This window comes from Gymnodraco acuticeps, unplaced genomic scaffold, assembly GCF_902827175.1.
Source record: "Gymnodraco acuticeps unplaced genomic scaffold, fGymAcu1.1, whole genome shotgun sequence".
In the NCBI taxonomy this organism is placed as follows: Eukaryota; Metazoa; Chordata; class Actinopteri; order Perciformes; family Bathydraconidae; genus Gymnodraco; species Gymnodraco acuticeps.
In genome coordinates this window covers 285,537-301,984 of record NW_022990558.1, presented here as the reverse complement: position 1 = coordinate 301,984, position 16,448 = coordinate 285,537, and the positions used below count along the sequence as shown (strand labels likewise).

Here is a 16,448-nt window from a genome sequence, read left to right as displayed (position 1 = left end):
CTGGATCAGCTCCGTTGTACCCCCGTTTTTAGAGATGTGGGTAAGGAGGAAAAGAGAGAGGGTTTTGTTTTCTGACACTTTGTGAGTCTCCTTACACACCGGGGACACATTTATATATAAAAGACATCAAAAAGTGCATTTTGCATGATAGGTGACCTTTCGAAGGATCTTTTTAACTGAGTTGACGACCATTGGTGCAATTAAAATGATAACCCTGTTAGCAGGATGAAAGCATTCTTTGTTTTTCTGCTTCTTACTGGGAGCTAATAAGGTGTGTTTGTTGTGAAATACCTGTCGTCCTGCGGGGGCGGAGCCCTGCGACAGGCTGCCCGGGCTGTTGGAGAACTTGTTCTTCTGCAGATCCATGAGGGCGTCCCGCTGGCGCTCGATATCTGCCTTGTGGATGCTGTTCAGGGCCTCCAGGCTCTTGGCGGCTATGGAGTTGTGCCGGCGGTCCAACGAGGATGACGTGAACCCCCCGTTGGTGTTGTTGGTGTTGTCGGGGAACCGCCGGACCCCGCGACCCCCGCCGGCAGCCAGGGTGTGGTAATCCCGCGGGAACTCAGCATCACCGGCAGAGATCATGGGACCCTTTCTCTTGTCGCGACCTGCAGCAGATTGTCAGGGTGGGAGGGTTAGAGAGTGGGGGGTAGAAAGTGAAGGAGTAAGCAGTGCAACAGCTACTCATGATTACGAGACGCCATTATATCATATGATAAAATGCAGCATTTGTCCAAGTGTGTAGACCTTCTTACTTTCCAGGTAGCCTCTTTGTTGTTATCAAAATACTGATCAGGAAGCCTGTCTTCCTCAGACAGGTGACACGTCAATAAAGGCGAAAATGAAATCATAATTCAAACAATTCAAGCAAGGCAATAACTATAGAGGCATCGTGGTGAGATGGGTGTGTGTGAGGACAACTCTATCAGTGGACTGAGATCATGTGACATGAATATAGGCAGCTACTCGACCTTTAGGAAGATGTTTTATAAAATGCTGTTTGCAAAGACTTGGTTTTCTAAACTCAGGTTGGACATAATCAGATTACTGTTATAAAGAAAATATACATACAAAATATAAATAAATATTTCTCTCAGGAGAGTTAATAGACAGTTGTAGAAACATATTTGGAAATGAAAGTAGCTGCATAAAAGCAAAACAAATTCTACCAATTGTTTATTATGATGAAAATTCATTTTCAGAGATAGGACAACATGAAAAAAGCAATGGCTGCCTGAAAAGTGGAGATCCAAAATAAAACCGTCAACAGTAAAATATGTCTACTGTCATCAGTGTGGGTCATTACACTGCAAGAAAATGATCTGGTTAATGGTAACAAACAGCAAACAGTGTACAGGGTAAACACACAGCAGTTAGAAAGTTAGACCTTAAGGCACGTGAAGAGAGCGAGTGTTAATGTGACAAACCACAATGCATCCATGCACTCCGTCTGTCCCCGAGCAACCTGCACCGCACATTCATGTGGAGAAGAAACACTGTGCATTTGTTTAGGGGGGGGACAGAAAACAGTCTTGTTGTCCTACACACACACACACACACACACACACACACACACACACACACACACACACACACACACACACACACACACACACACACTAGAACAAAACACAAACACACCTCTAGCAGTATAGCCCTTGTGAAAACAGCTGCAACATCTGTCTGTTCCAACAACTGTCCTCGGAGCCCAGAAGCAGGAAGAAAAACGTGTTGCTCTGCAGCAGCGTCCTCTCTGTTGTGTGACAGCAGGAATGTCTCACAGCGGTCAAGCGCAGTGAAGGGAAAGTGACAGAAGTGGAGATGATGTCCTCTTTGTGAGGACAGGTTGTAGTGCCCTCTTGTGACCAGAGGTACACAAAGCACTGCTTAGTCTGAAGGTGATCAGTTACACCTGAAGCGTAGAATTTACATAATACACCAATTTATGTTCGTTTCAAACAAGGAAAATAAAAGGCATGGAAATAGAGATGGAAAGCAATGTGCAGGAGTCAATATTCCATCCTTCTACCTACTATAAATATTGTATAATAGTACATTATATATGTCAGACAGATACAGAGGATATTCAATAAAACGACTTTCTATGTTTTAGAAGTTTACCTCACATATTGAGACATTTTGGAAGAAGGTGATTAGATTGTGGGAAAATATGCAATAGTGTTTATTAAGTGTGACAATAACGACATTTACTTATCAAATCATAATAAAGCTTATTCAGCGCTGGCTTTCTTTTGCGTAAGGTATATTGCTCAAATCAGAAATAAAATATGATGATAAGGTGAAATAAAAAAGTAATAAGGGGTTGGGAAAAAAGCCCTTTCCAATACTACTGTAGATTATGTCCAGTCTGTTAGTTATATCGTATTGTCAAAGTGTTTCTAAGTAATGAATTTAAGTTGTTTTGAAGATTTGATCTGTTGAAATGCTGTAGATGTGATATCTTTCCTTTTGAATTTCCAGTCACACCAGAGAGAATTTCTAGGAACTTCCACACAGATATATATACTGTAACTAAAGTAAAAAGATGTCTCGATACACACACTTAATAGTGAACACTCAGAGGCTATATACTACAAGCTCCTAACATGTTCTCGTTTGTGTACAGTACGTTATTTTTATGCAAACGGTACATTCGCCACACATTATTGATCTGTGCTATAAGGTCCTTTTTATTTCACTGCTGCGCTACAAAAGCTGCACTGAAGCAAGAACTTGAACTTCCTTAGCTTGCATTTAAAGAAACTTTACAGAAGACTACAGCAACTGAAGGGAGAAGTTACTGTATTCATTACATTTTGTATATAAATACAGGATAAAGGCACACTTGGTAAACAGTAGGGCTACCCAGAGTGCCATTTGCTAAACCCAGGAGCTTTGGCTGTACTTAAAAGTGGAAAGTTGAAGCTTCCGCACAATTTATTTTTTAATAGAACAAAACGGAACACATTTTTTCAAGTGATTTGGTGTGTGTTAAATTATTTGCATAATAATAATAATAATATAATAATTTGCATTATTTTTTGAGATTTTGAGATTACACTTTTTTTGACACAACAGCTTGTGACAATTAGTTGTATTTTGAATAGATTAGACCTACATCATAGCTCATTACAATAGGCTCTGAATCCAAACATAATTTAGGATATATATTTATCAATTTATTGTTATTTCAAAGTTATTGCATACATTAAAAGGAAATTGAATGAATTTCATCCTGACCAGTGGGGAGCCGCAGTGCACCATGGGAACAACTCGTGTTTCAAATCCCTTCATCTATGAGCGTATACTGACAGCGTTCAGGTGGTTTTTCAGGCTTGTTGTGCCACATGGCAGGACATTTGAACATGACATATTTGCCTCACTGCCTCTGTTGTGTCATCATTCAGTAAGAGTGTTTCCACACAGCTGACGTCTTCTGCATTGTCTTCACTTTCACGGCTAGATGAGCTGAAGCGTGACGTTCACCGACTGCCGTGAGCGATGGGGATTTTAGACGCCCAAGATGAGATGGTATACACAACTTAACAAACTAGGATTGAGAATTGAAACTCTGTAAGAACTGATACGAACTGCCCAACACCGGATACCCAAAGAAATTGTTTTATTTGGGTTCTGCTCCTCAGTACCAGCAAACTGTGTGCTCGCTCTGGAAGGGGTGGCGCTAAGCAAAGCAATTCACTTTGTTTTGTCTTGGCACTATGGCAATATTCATCAAAGTTGGACAGGGACCTTGCCCTAAAGATCCATGCATATTCACATAAATGTAAGGTTTTCATAAATACGTTTCTATATAGGCATTTGACTTACTGTTGCCCTCTCATACTAAAATCCAAGATAGAAAGAAATACGAAATCGGTAAGCAGAACTGATGTAGGAACCGGAATCATTAAGATCCAAATGATACCCAACCCTATACATAACATAAATCAACTCCAAAAATAATCATCAAACTTTAAATCAAGAAAATGGTATGAGCCCAAATATTGAAAGCTTAAAGAATAAAGGTAGGAACACATAAAGACACCAATAACTTGTATCCAATAATATAATGTGAATGATTCTGAAATGGGCCATTTTGCATGATTTTTTCAATTTGATTAATGAAAGAGTAACAATAAAAACCAAGAGTTCCTCAACCAAACAAAATTGCAAAACTGGGATGTTTAAGAGTGGAGAATATTCCCATCACACATAACACCCTACATTGAGAGTTTCATTTCTATTCATCTCTGGGAACCTGAAATGTCTCCCCGGGGGTGGGGGGGGTTCAGCCTAACAACAGCAACATTCGAATCTGAAAAGTGTCTAAAGTGTTGAGTTGGCCACAGATGTAGATCTTCCAATAGGAGCACAGCAGCATGCCGGTGTGTTTCCATGGTAGGGGAAATAAAAATAAACTCTTGTACGGAGGGAGCAACTAGACAAGAGCTTGTCACTTTAATTTATGTGGAGCCTTGAGCAAAGCCCTACCATATTGGGAGGAGGGGGTGTATGTGCGGTACGTGGGACAAAGACATGCTATATTTTACCATAAGAAGCATGTTCTGCCTTAACGGTCTTCTTTGAAGAAACTGTGTAACAGTGATAATGCAGAACATCTGTCCTACATTTCACTTGCTGTATTCAGAGCAGTCATCCCTAAATGTGTCATTTATATTCATAGAAATACATTTAATCACAGAATGAAATATAATCACAGAGGGAGCTTTCCAGTACAACCAGTGCTCACTAACTGCAAAGGGACATCTTGCTCACTGCGATTTCATGAAGTATTATTCCTTCTTTTGTTTATATCTCACACAACAATTATTTGTATTTAGTATAATCAATTTTCTTCATTATTTTACAGAATTGACCTGTTTGAACTTAGGCAAATGTTTTTCAGTATTCTCTTATTGGAAACGTTTTCATTAATAAGTGTTTATGTACTGTATATGTTCTGAGGAGTCTGGTGGCATTGAAGGGAGCATTTGAACTGTATGTTTTTTATCTTTTAGAAACCCCTGTTGATTTTGTTTATTCTACGCGCATCACAAAGCATCATTCTGAAAGTGCGGCATAGTTAGCTTGTGTATCATGTTTCCATCATTGCCCATTGGAGTCAGAGCTGATAAATATTGCTTTATCTGCTGAGTCAGTTATTTATTTCACATATAATATGTGCCAATTAACATTGCATTCCTTTCAGGAAATAGTCTGGGAAATAATTAGGAATTGATAGACCCGTAAAACAACCTGTGTGACCAGTGTGAAAGCTGTGGTTAGAGTATTAAGAAGTTGTTTTCTATAATTGATGCAAAAACACCTTTTGATCACAGATTTAAATGGTTGACCTCTGCTTCCAAGCTCACTTATCAACATAAAAGTACAGTGTTTTTTCCTTGCATCCATATGTATTCTATTCCATTATATTCAGGCCTGTAATGTGTGGTATATATTCTGTGTGTTCAATGAGAGGCACATACACTGTGTGCATAAAGCCAACACCAGCACATTATTATTTCAATCATGACATTACTCATCCATGTGTGAAAGCAGCAACAGTGCTCTATTTTGTCTTACCTCTAGCCTGTCATTATTCCTCATGGCGCTGGCTAATGGGCTGCCACCTCCTCCCAGCATGCTCCTGGCACCTCCGCTGTTATTATGGCCCCGCTAACAGCTAACAGCGCTACCAGTTCCGGCTGATGGATTGCCCTTTAATTGTCTTACTTAGCTCACATTGTTAATATTTAACTGTGATGTTGTCGCCATTGGGAAGATGTAATATTTCAGCTTCACTCACATGCATGTAAAACTTTGTATACATTAATACTGCTCTGCAAACATGTATGTAAGCCCAAAAGGAATTCAATTAGCATACATGTGATGGCTATAAAGTGGTTCTGTGTTGATGTATATGTACTGTAAGCCAACCTGGAACGCAGTACCTCTACAAAGAGTTATGGGATTTTTCCTTTGGACTTTAATTGAATAGTGCAGTAATGAATCCTAAATTAAAACCAGTTAAACTTTAGATAGACTTACTTCCAGTGACCTCGTCTCAAACACAATGTTTTTTTTAACAGGTTTGAGGTTAGAAGCCTGATATAAGGTCTGTTTTAAACACAAGCTGAAGAAATGTTCACGTTTTGTTCTAAGACATACAATTTGTCAGTATTTATGCCACTTGTGAATGTACGAAACTTCTATCTGTCTATGCGGTAGCTAACAGTTGACTAAATGAGACTACTAAACATCATCACCCCAACACGAGTCCGCTTGTAGCTTAGCGGTGGTGACGCGCAGCCATGCCACCGTAATGTAGTTCATCTATAGCAGTACGTTAGCTTTTTATTTCTGGGGGGATAGCGTTTTTTCCCAAAAATTCAAAAAGCAGGAAAAAAAACGTGTTAAGTGTTAAGTGTGTTGGCCACAAGGCTTCTTTTCTGCAATATACTGAAATCCAATGGGGAAATCACATTGCTTTTGGTACCGAAATATGTCCTCACTGAACCATTCTTTATTGCAGAAAATAAGATATTGGCAAACACGCGTTTAAAATAATCTATGTTTTGTTGACCAGGATCATTCCCACATATTAAGACCACTTTTATGATTTTTTAAGTGTAAAAGCTAACGCTAGGCTAAAAACACACTACATCCCAGGTGCATTTCTGCTAATCACCACAGCTAAGCTAAAAGCGGCTAATGTTGGACGTGATGACATATTCTCTCATTTGGTCACTTGTAAGCAGACGCCATTTTCTATGACACGTAGCTTATGGAAATTCTCAAGTGGGGTGTTTACTGACATATTTTATGTTGTAGAACAAGATGTGAAAATCTCTTAAATTGTGTTTATCACAGATCTTACTTTGGGCATCTTAAGAATAAACTTTTTATTTTTTTTAAACGTAGACGTCGAGATAAATGAACCGGAAGTGCTTAAAGGTGGGGTAGGTAATTTTGGAGAAACCAGCTCGAGTGCGCAAGAATTTGAAAATACACAGCCGGAAAAAATCTGCCACTTCCTTCCAGAGCCCCTCCTCCAACACACACGAACGCGCACATGACCAATGAGGGCACGAGATAAGTTTGTGCACAGATGGAAGGCTGACAGGCAGGTAGGCCATCCAGTTACTTTAGCCGGGCCGGCTAAAATGATTGGTCGTGCTTTTTACAGCGCCACGGCTTCCACAGATGACGTTTTTGTATGGATTTATTGTCAAAGCATTTAATACATTCATTGCTATCGGGATGTTAAGAGCATTCCATGGAATATAACAAAAAGTGTTTCTGAAATAAATGACATACCCCACCTTTAAATGCTAACTCATTTATGGCTTTTACGATTCATTTCTGCACAACTTTGTGTTGTTGTTGACCTCATCATACTCAAATATGTACAAAAATCCCAATGTTTTACTGAAACCCAACTAAATCAGTTTTTATTTGTTGCTTCTAATATTTCAAACGCAAACATAAAATGTGTGTGTATTTTCAAACACTGTCACACCGGGCTGCCTGCATGATTCATTATTTTATGTTCATTATAGTGAGAGGAGACTTAAAAACAAGTGAGTGATTGTCATTGTGCCGCTGATACCATATTTCAGCTGTCCGGGACTCATTCCAAAAGACTTCTCAAGGCTACGTCCAAACATTTCTCATTACAAGTGTGCGTTTGTGTCAGTGTCTATGTGTGTGTTGTTAGTACAACCTTGGCCACTGTTGGCTGCTGTCTGACAGAGGCCATTTGTTAGCTTTATGGTTTTATCACGCTGAGGTCTAATAATTTGCACTCGCCTGTACTTCACTCAAATGTACTTCAAATTATTTTCCTCCTGAGTGTCTGAGCTGTGGTTTGTTTTGATGTGCCTGCAGGAGCACAGTACAGCCTGCTGATGACTGTATGCACTGTCACGCAGCATGAACATGTCTATAGTGGGGTTTGAATTAGTTTTCAACATCGGTATTTGCTGCAGGGATGAAATATACATTCATAAATTACAGAACACATGTTGATTAAAAAAATTATCGCAAACAATTTTGACAATTAATAATCTTATCCTACTATTAATTAAAGCTTTTGTATGATGTCATCAATCATATCAAGTTAGAATTGTGTACATCATGTTTACTGAATCCCTTGGGGTCTTTAAATCTTAGCCAGCCAAAAATAATAACTCAATTAATGTTCAAACATTGACATTAATTATACAGTTACATTTGCATATACCAAATTGAAAAAAAATGGACACAAGTGTGTCAGACAGGGAGGACCACTGACGGTATGTTCATTGATAATAATCAGAAAATGCTCACAGCTGATGTTATTTTTAACATGCTTTAGTCCTGCTATGATGTTTATAGCATGCTTTAGTTATAATACATAGTATATTTCATGTCTTTTCTCAGGTTTATTATTTTGTTTTAATTATAGTGAATCTGTTCTCCTTCGTGTAGGGTCTTTTTCAGTTTCCTGACGTTTTATATTGAACTATCTGCATGTCTTTTCTGACGTTTTATATTGAACTGACTAAATTATTTAACAAATGATAGAAAAGCTGCATAATAATTGTGTTAGACAACAAAACGATACTGTAATAGGCACCGACACATTCCTTTGGCGTAGAAAACTGCTTACACAAGCATTACAAATGTGACATTTTTGCTGAAAAATCAATGCATGTCAATGGAACTGCTGTGGATAGTGGATTAGTTTGAGGAGACGTACATTTTCCTCCACCAGAGTGCTCACTGCTGAACGAAGGGAAATGTGTTTCACACAGTTATGAGACTTTGGTGAAAAATACGATATCCTTTTGAAATCAAATATAATCTGAGAATCAAAATGTTAGTATTGAGTAAACAGCAGTGACACAAAGTACAGGGAAAAGTTAAAATCTTGACTGAATGGCGTTAGCATTTTAGCAATTAGCTTGCCTGCTACAGTCGTTCACAAACTAGCCCTGCCAGTAGTCATTAGGCTATCACGCTTTTAGAAACTATTTATTTTCAGCATGAAAAAACCCCGCAAATTGTTATAAATGTACATTGATGTTGAAAGCTTTACATGTCACCCACAACTGTAGTAAACAGTCATTAGTTTTCTCATTAAATCCGTTAAATAGTGAAAAGTTTCTCACTACTCTCTCGTCTCTTGTTTCTTCTTCTTCTTTGCAACTAACTCATCCATTTATTCATTTTTTTCCCCCCACATTTCAATCATATCACAAGTTCCAGCCAGTGGCTTCTTTCCATCAGCTGCAACTTCCAACTCAGTCTTTCCTTTCACTCTCCCCACTAGAAATCCTTTCCTCTCATCATAGACCATTAATTAAGAAGTGAAGGCTCTGTGGCAGGAATGAGTGAAAATATATATATATACGGCGCTCCTCTTTCCACAAATTATAATATCCGGCTCTCCAGGGCACTCGGAAATTAAAATAAAACCCAAACAAGATCTGAATGAGAACACCGAGCGGGCTATATTTGGAATAAGGTCTGTCTTCCCTGAATACAAATTTTTCTCCAAACTATTGCCGGGAGGGAGGAACTGGATTCAGGATCACAGTGAATCAATTGTTACGCTTTAAAATGCTACAATCACCGGTGTGAAGAACTGACTGTGCCTCCCCCTAAGGTACCATGTACATTAGCCTCTCCTTCATTTAACAGCATTACTATTCTCAGAGTTGGGCCACTTAATAACAGTCATTATTAACGGTTGAAGGTGTAGTTTTCCTGCTGTGGGAGAACAAAGTCTGTACCACGTTACTAATTTAAAGAAGCCTCCACTTCTTTCTTTGACCTCCAGTTCAATTTCACTTCTGAGAGTCCTTTATAATTAATGTACAGCCCGGAAGAATGATAAAAGAGTTATGGGGAGCCTCTAAAAAACAGAGTGACTTTCTAAAATCTCTCCCGATAGGAGAGCGGGCTCGGTGCATAGTTCCTAAATTAACAATGCATGTCACCCAGTCCTGCCCCGTCAATCTTCAGCCTGCAGGGCAGTGTAACAGGCCTGAAGGACAGCTGACCTTCAACATGGTGTCTCTGTAAAGCCAACACCTCACCCAGGAGGGAGGGGAGGTGTGGAAGAAGAGAGCCACGCTGACTCTTGAATGTACTTATTTTTTTAAACAGATTTTAATGAAATGAACCGTCTTGGTGAATGCATGTGAAGGGTGGACGACACCATGAGAGGCAGACGACACCACCCTCATCGGACTCATCTCTTGTGGGGACGAGTCTGCCTACAGGTGGGAGATGGACCATCTGGTGACCTGGGGCCTCATTTATAAAGCCTTGCGTAGGATTCACGTGGGAAGGTTGCTTACTGTACGTAGGACAACGCAATTAAATACGCAGACATTTTTCAATTAATAAAACCCTGCGTAACGGCGTAGGACTTGCGTACGGCACGTCCTACACCGGTTTCCCTTTATAAATCACAATCAACTCGAAATGCGGCGCAGCTTTTGCGGGCTTCACGTACTGCCCATATTTGCCTATAAATAGTCAAAGAAACGCCCCGTATTAATATTCATTTTGACTGACTGCATGAAGAAGATCGCAGGAAATGACGACAGAACAGCTAAAAAAGATTTTGGTTATTTTGGGGAGGTGGAGATAAAGTTTGAACTAGAGTAGCAGCATGGAGGTCGGATCGTCACCAAAATAAATAAATAAGTGTTCCGAAAAAAGTTAATGACAAAATACACATAACCTTCCTCAGGCAGAGTGTCAGTGTGTTTGTGCCGGGGACAGGAGACCCCCCCCATGACAAGAAATCGGGGGATCCCTGCCGAGTGGAGTCAATTCATGTTTATTTTTGTATTTGGTGGTTTGTGTTCCAGCTGTCGATCAGCTGTGTGCAGCGTCTCCGTCTCAACCCCCCCGCAGCAACTCTATATCCACCACTTAAAGGAAATAAAACTAATGTGTTGAGTTGTATCAGCTGCCAAATCTACTAAATATATGGTGTTCTTAGTTTCCATACCTCCTGTGTTTTATGAGCGACTTATCAAGTCTTAGCAAACTAACTGACACTTTACCTCAGCCACAACGTAGACTCTATATGCATTACATTAATGCACACAATGTTCAAATACTGCTTACTGCACATATTTCATATTCTATAACTCATTGCATTCCATTTAGCTGTAAATTACTGCTTTATTTTATTGCTATCTAACTATATGTTATTAATGTCCTTAAAGATGTTTTGTTTTATATGGAGAGTTTTTGTTTTATATGGTATGTCTGCACCATGACATCAAGTCAAATTCCTCGTATGTGTGAACCTACCTGGCAATAAACCCGATTCTGATTCTGATGAGGGGATCCTCTGTCGGGCTGCAATTATTTTAATCAGCCGTGTTGATGAACTGATTCATTATATTATCATTGCTTATCACAGTTTGTTAGAACTCAAATCTATGTCATCTAACTGCGTGTTTTGTCCAAAAGAAAACATGAAGCTATTTTATAAGGGCTAAAACATGGGAATGTTCAGCATTTGTATTATTATTTCATTTCATTGTTTGTAAATAGTATGTGTTTGTATGTACATTATTTACCCAGCTACATATGGTTCATTATGAAAAACATTTTTTCATGTCTCAAAGATGAATCCAATGTTACACTCTCACAGTAAACTGTGATAGATATCACTTTTAATATTATTAAGAGTGTTAGATTACTTTGTAGCATGTTTTACAAAACAGACACTTGGTTGGGTCATTGATAACTATTTATTATATATTTGTTTTAGGTCATTTATTTTTTTCTCAATATCATAAAAATAAAACTATAAAGTGACATATTCAGGAGTAAGAGTATGTTATTGTAATTCCCACCCATCCTGTCTTGGATCCGGTTATAGGCCTAAACAAGAGGCAATCAAATCTGTTATCATTGATCAGTCTTTTCATTTGCAGTGAACCCCTTTCAAGAAATTGATTCAAAACAGTTTAAACTTTAAAAATGCTACCCCTCGATTTGTGTGTGCTTCTCAGTCTAACTGGTTATCCTGGAGATAACTTCAGTGCACCATTGGAACGTATTGTCCTCTGCTCTGCTGGGCATGTCTCTGCCCTCTCATCTCCATCACTGTCTCTTACCCCATACCCCCACTCCATTTCAACCCACAAAGCATCATGTGTGTAACAACTAAAGGTCTCACCATGTCACATCATATGAATTTCAATAAAGCCACATGTATGGCAACATTGTTCATCTTGGCCGTGGTTGAGTTTCTAAAACGTGTGAACTTTCATAATAGAGCATTACTCAATAACGATATCCATCACCATCCCAATACTTTGATTGAGGTTTGATACGATTTCCCAACTCCCCTCTTACATAAGATCATCAAAGTGCAGTAAATATCTTTTTAAGGTTTTTGATCTTCTAAAGCTGCTAACAACAACAAACAGAGGAACGCTGAAAAGTCAAAAGGAAGGGAAAGCTGGCCAGTATATATTGTATGTTTCGTGAAGTTCAAATCAAACCCTGACAGTCTTTGGTAACAGCTATCACAGTATACATGTCACCTCAGATCTCAACACTAAACAACGCACATCAGGATCTGAGGGACACACAGAGCTGTTAAAAATGTATCACCAAAGATGAGCTTGTTAGCATCAAACACAAAGTAAAAATAACACTTTAAAATGATGGCCTGAAATCAGATGAGCTCCAAAGTGTCTAAGCCTCTGGGGAACATCAGTGTCTGTACCCAACTTTATGGCAGTTTACCCAATAATTGAAGATGATCCTGTTGCCAAATATAAATGATGGTGACTCAATGTACTCCCCAGAGAGAACAAGGATGATGAAGTCATTATGTCCATCTGGACCAAAGTGTACCAACCGGTCAAATGAAGCTCAGCGTAAGTTCCACCAGGAAGACCGTCTCTACTCTTCATTTACTATTCCGATGTAACTACTCTCTCTCCTCTCAATAAGTGATCGGGGGTGTCCCTCTCCAGCTTAACCAATCACTTCGCTCTATTCCCAAGAGCCTATCATAGCGCTCTGCCAAATCTTTTAAATCTATTCTCCCCCCTCTGACAGCTGTCATTTCAGGTGACTCTACGCAACCCTCCTCCCCCCCTTTTCACCTCCCGTCCCGCTGAATCCAGGGTCAAGCTAAACCACTCCTCTTCAGACCGACCCCAACTATCCATTCACCACCACCAGTGTCTAGACCCCAGGGGGGTTTCATGGGATCGGCTCTACCCTCCCGAATGATACTTCCTGCACAACGGGGCCTAATCGCCAAAATCACCATACATTCATTTGTGTATCTCTGCAATAAATATGTATTCTTACATCAAAACCGTCTCTCCTGATTGAACTAACAGTAGTATCACTGAACACCTTGAGCTGCGTTCAAAACTCTGATTTCATTATTCTCAATCGTCACTTGAAAGCAGCTTCTACCTTTTATATTTGTTGGGTTTTTATTCCATTAAGACCCTGTATTTCTGCTCAGTTTTTGAAAAGATTAGGTTATGAGAAGATTATGGTGTAAACCAGAAGCAGGCTTTTAATGCACTGCAGTAAATAATACAGTATATGGTAAATATAAACATAACAACACCAGAAAGACTAGTAAAAAGGCATGATATACTAACTAACTCAAATATAAAAATGTAAATTAGACACATTTGCTAAGTAGTTGCAGGTCATTTTTGCATAGTGTTATTTTAATGCAATCAGTAGAGCTGAGTATAAAGTGCAAATTCAACAGTTATATATGAAGCAAAACAGATTCATACTAAAGACCATACTGTAAGCCAACAGTAAATGATCTGCTTAATCCATTTTCTTCCTGTAATGTTTCACAAGCCGGAGAGAAAGCTACACACTTCTCTTCTGTGGAAGTAAATAACTGTGTATAATTTACACAGTTGTCATACACGTTTAAGAGCATGCCTCACACCCCTCTCTCCTGTGTTGTATTTCTTTAGATCATGTGGAAGGCAGAGTCCTGGCAGGAAATGAAATGAGGAATGATGGCTATAATAAAGCCAGGTACATTTTTAGCACAAATAATCCCACGTGATGCCTCCGTGTGACATTTATCCACCGCGCTGATGCCGTTACACGGTCAGTAAACACTGACATTTATCACTGTATCAACATTCGCCTTGCGCAAACGCCGACTCTATCTTTTGGGTGTCATCTCTGCGGATTTGTGCCAGCCGAGGACAACCCACTGTGCACATTTCCTAACATCACTGGGAGCAGATCAGAAATGTGATGATCCATCTTTAACGGGAGTAATAATTTAGGACGTGCCCTCGTGATGAGAAGCGGGGACATGTGAGTCTCAATCCTCTTTCACTTTACCCTCCACTCTGATCCTCTAACTGACTAGACTGCATGCTCAGTGAATCTGCTGCTATTTCTTCCTTCTTTTTTTTTACTTCACACTCACATGAGCTCATCCTTGTCCAAGTATCAAGCTGTGGGACATATATACTAACACTGGGAGGCTGCATGATGTTAGATGAAAAGAGGAGTGGGTGTGTACAGGTATGTGATGGAGGGTATCCAGCTGCCCCCTTCCAACACAGATGTGTGATTGAAATCAGCCCCTGAAGAGCCAACAGTGAATGCACATGCCTCGGTAACATCACCACACTCAGTTGGCACTCTCCTCAACTCTTGGCCAATGACAGGACAAGACCTGGTCGGAGGCCAGACATCAATTCCAGCTCAGAGAGGAAGTAGTGGTAATTACAAAGTGATATTTTTGGCTGCTCTGAGCCCGCGACACGTCCTGAAGGTGAGTAATTGGTATCATTGAGTGAACAGTGGGACAGGATGAGTCAGGGATGGAGATCTATTTGTGGCCCCTAATCAGAGTGTCACACCGGGCTCTGGGAGGCAGGCAGCTGGAAGAATGCTGTGTCACAATACTGGGAAACTATGCTAAATGCATAGGACTGGACATTCTGTATTTGAAGTAAGTTTTATTGCAGCCAATCAAAATTCAGTGGTGGAAAGTAACTATTTTACTTTAGTGCTATCAAATCTAGATCATTTTACTTTATTGTCCAACAAATTCCTATACATTGGTAAACTGTCTTTGTCAACGACATACAAGAGAACAATCACCATACACGGCATACATTTCACACACAATAAACTACAATTATACATCTTAAAGTCTAGAAGTGACTCTAAAAATACCGTGTTTATATATCATTTTCACAGTACTGCAAACAACTATTGTATTTGTTCTGCTACTTTGTACTTCTTACTTTCCAAATTAAGCTAAAATACATATAATCAACAAACCAATTCTGATATAAGGCTTCATTGTATGTGTACACAGTGTCTCCTTCTGGCAGGGCGCTGGGTGGAGCCTTATTTCTGCTTTTCATCCAAAAAACGACAACAAACCACCACTCTTCCTGCCGTTGTATGAAAGAAATACATTGCCCCTTTATCTATTTGTGCTACAATCTTCTCGTTTGATATTGCTTTTTCACCATGAACAACAACCGCAAGATGCCAGTCTTCATACTCTGTATGAATGAGGTTGTCAGCACTCCATCTGACAGCTGTAGTGCAAAGAGGTCCATCGATGTACGGCGATAAAAGTAGAACACTCACCGGCAGCAACATTCAGTGTCCGCCCGGCCGATCAGCTCCCACTAAAGGGCTTTCCTGTCTTTGTAATGATAGTTTGTGTCTGACATATTAAGATCTAGATAGACGGACGCAGCCAGATATATAAGTCACCAGCTCTTTTCTGCAAATGAGACTAGAACTGCTGGGAGTGGCATCACGGAAATGAAGACCCCCATCACCCCAGCCACAAACTGTTCTGTCTGCTGCCGTCTGGCAGGCGCTACCGCAGCATCCGGACTAAAGCCACCAGACTCAGGGACAGTTTCATCCCACAGGCCATAAGTATTTACGATTTACATGCACTATATTTTTCTGTTTATCTGTGTTTTGTGTTGCACTGTTGGAGAAGCCTGTGACCAAAGAATTGAATCGGCATAACCACACTGTAGCTATGTTTGTATGACCAAATAAAGAACCTTGAACTTTGATGAAGGAGCGTTCGGAAAAAGGAAATTCACAAGCTAACCATCTGTATAAAGTTTATTATAAAACGGACAAGTCAAATCAAGCAATCTGATTGGTTCTTAGCCATGATATAATGAGCGTATATCACGGGTAGAATTGTAGTTACTTTTCACAAGTCAGTATCCCTCCGCGTCTGAGAAAAAGCTACAACCGCTACAACTGTTACATTACATCAGTTACGAAATTAACTAACAAAGCTTAAGATGGAAACATTTAAGGTTAACTTCGACCTCCGGGGTGGCCTTACTATAGAGGAGTGGATTGAGGAGTGCCTATCTCCAGAAAAAAAGCACCTAAACGACGACATGCAGAGCTAAGAGCAGGTA

General features: G+C 39.7%; 1 pseudogene; it reads right to left on the bottom strand.

The window, feature by feature from the left end:
* LOC117553508 overlaps window positions 1-16,448 on the bottom strand; it is a 159,070-nt pseudogene that overhangs the window by 125,474 nt on the left and 17,148 nt on the right.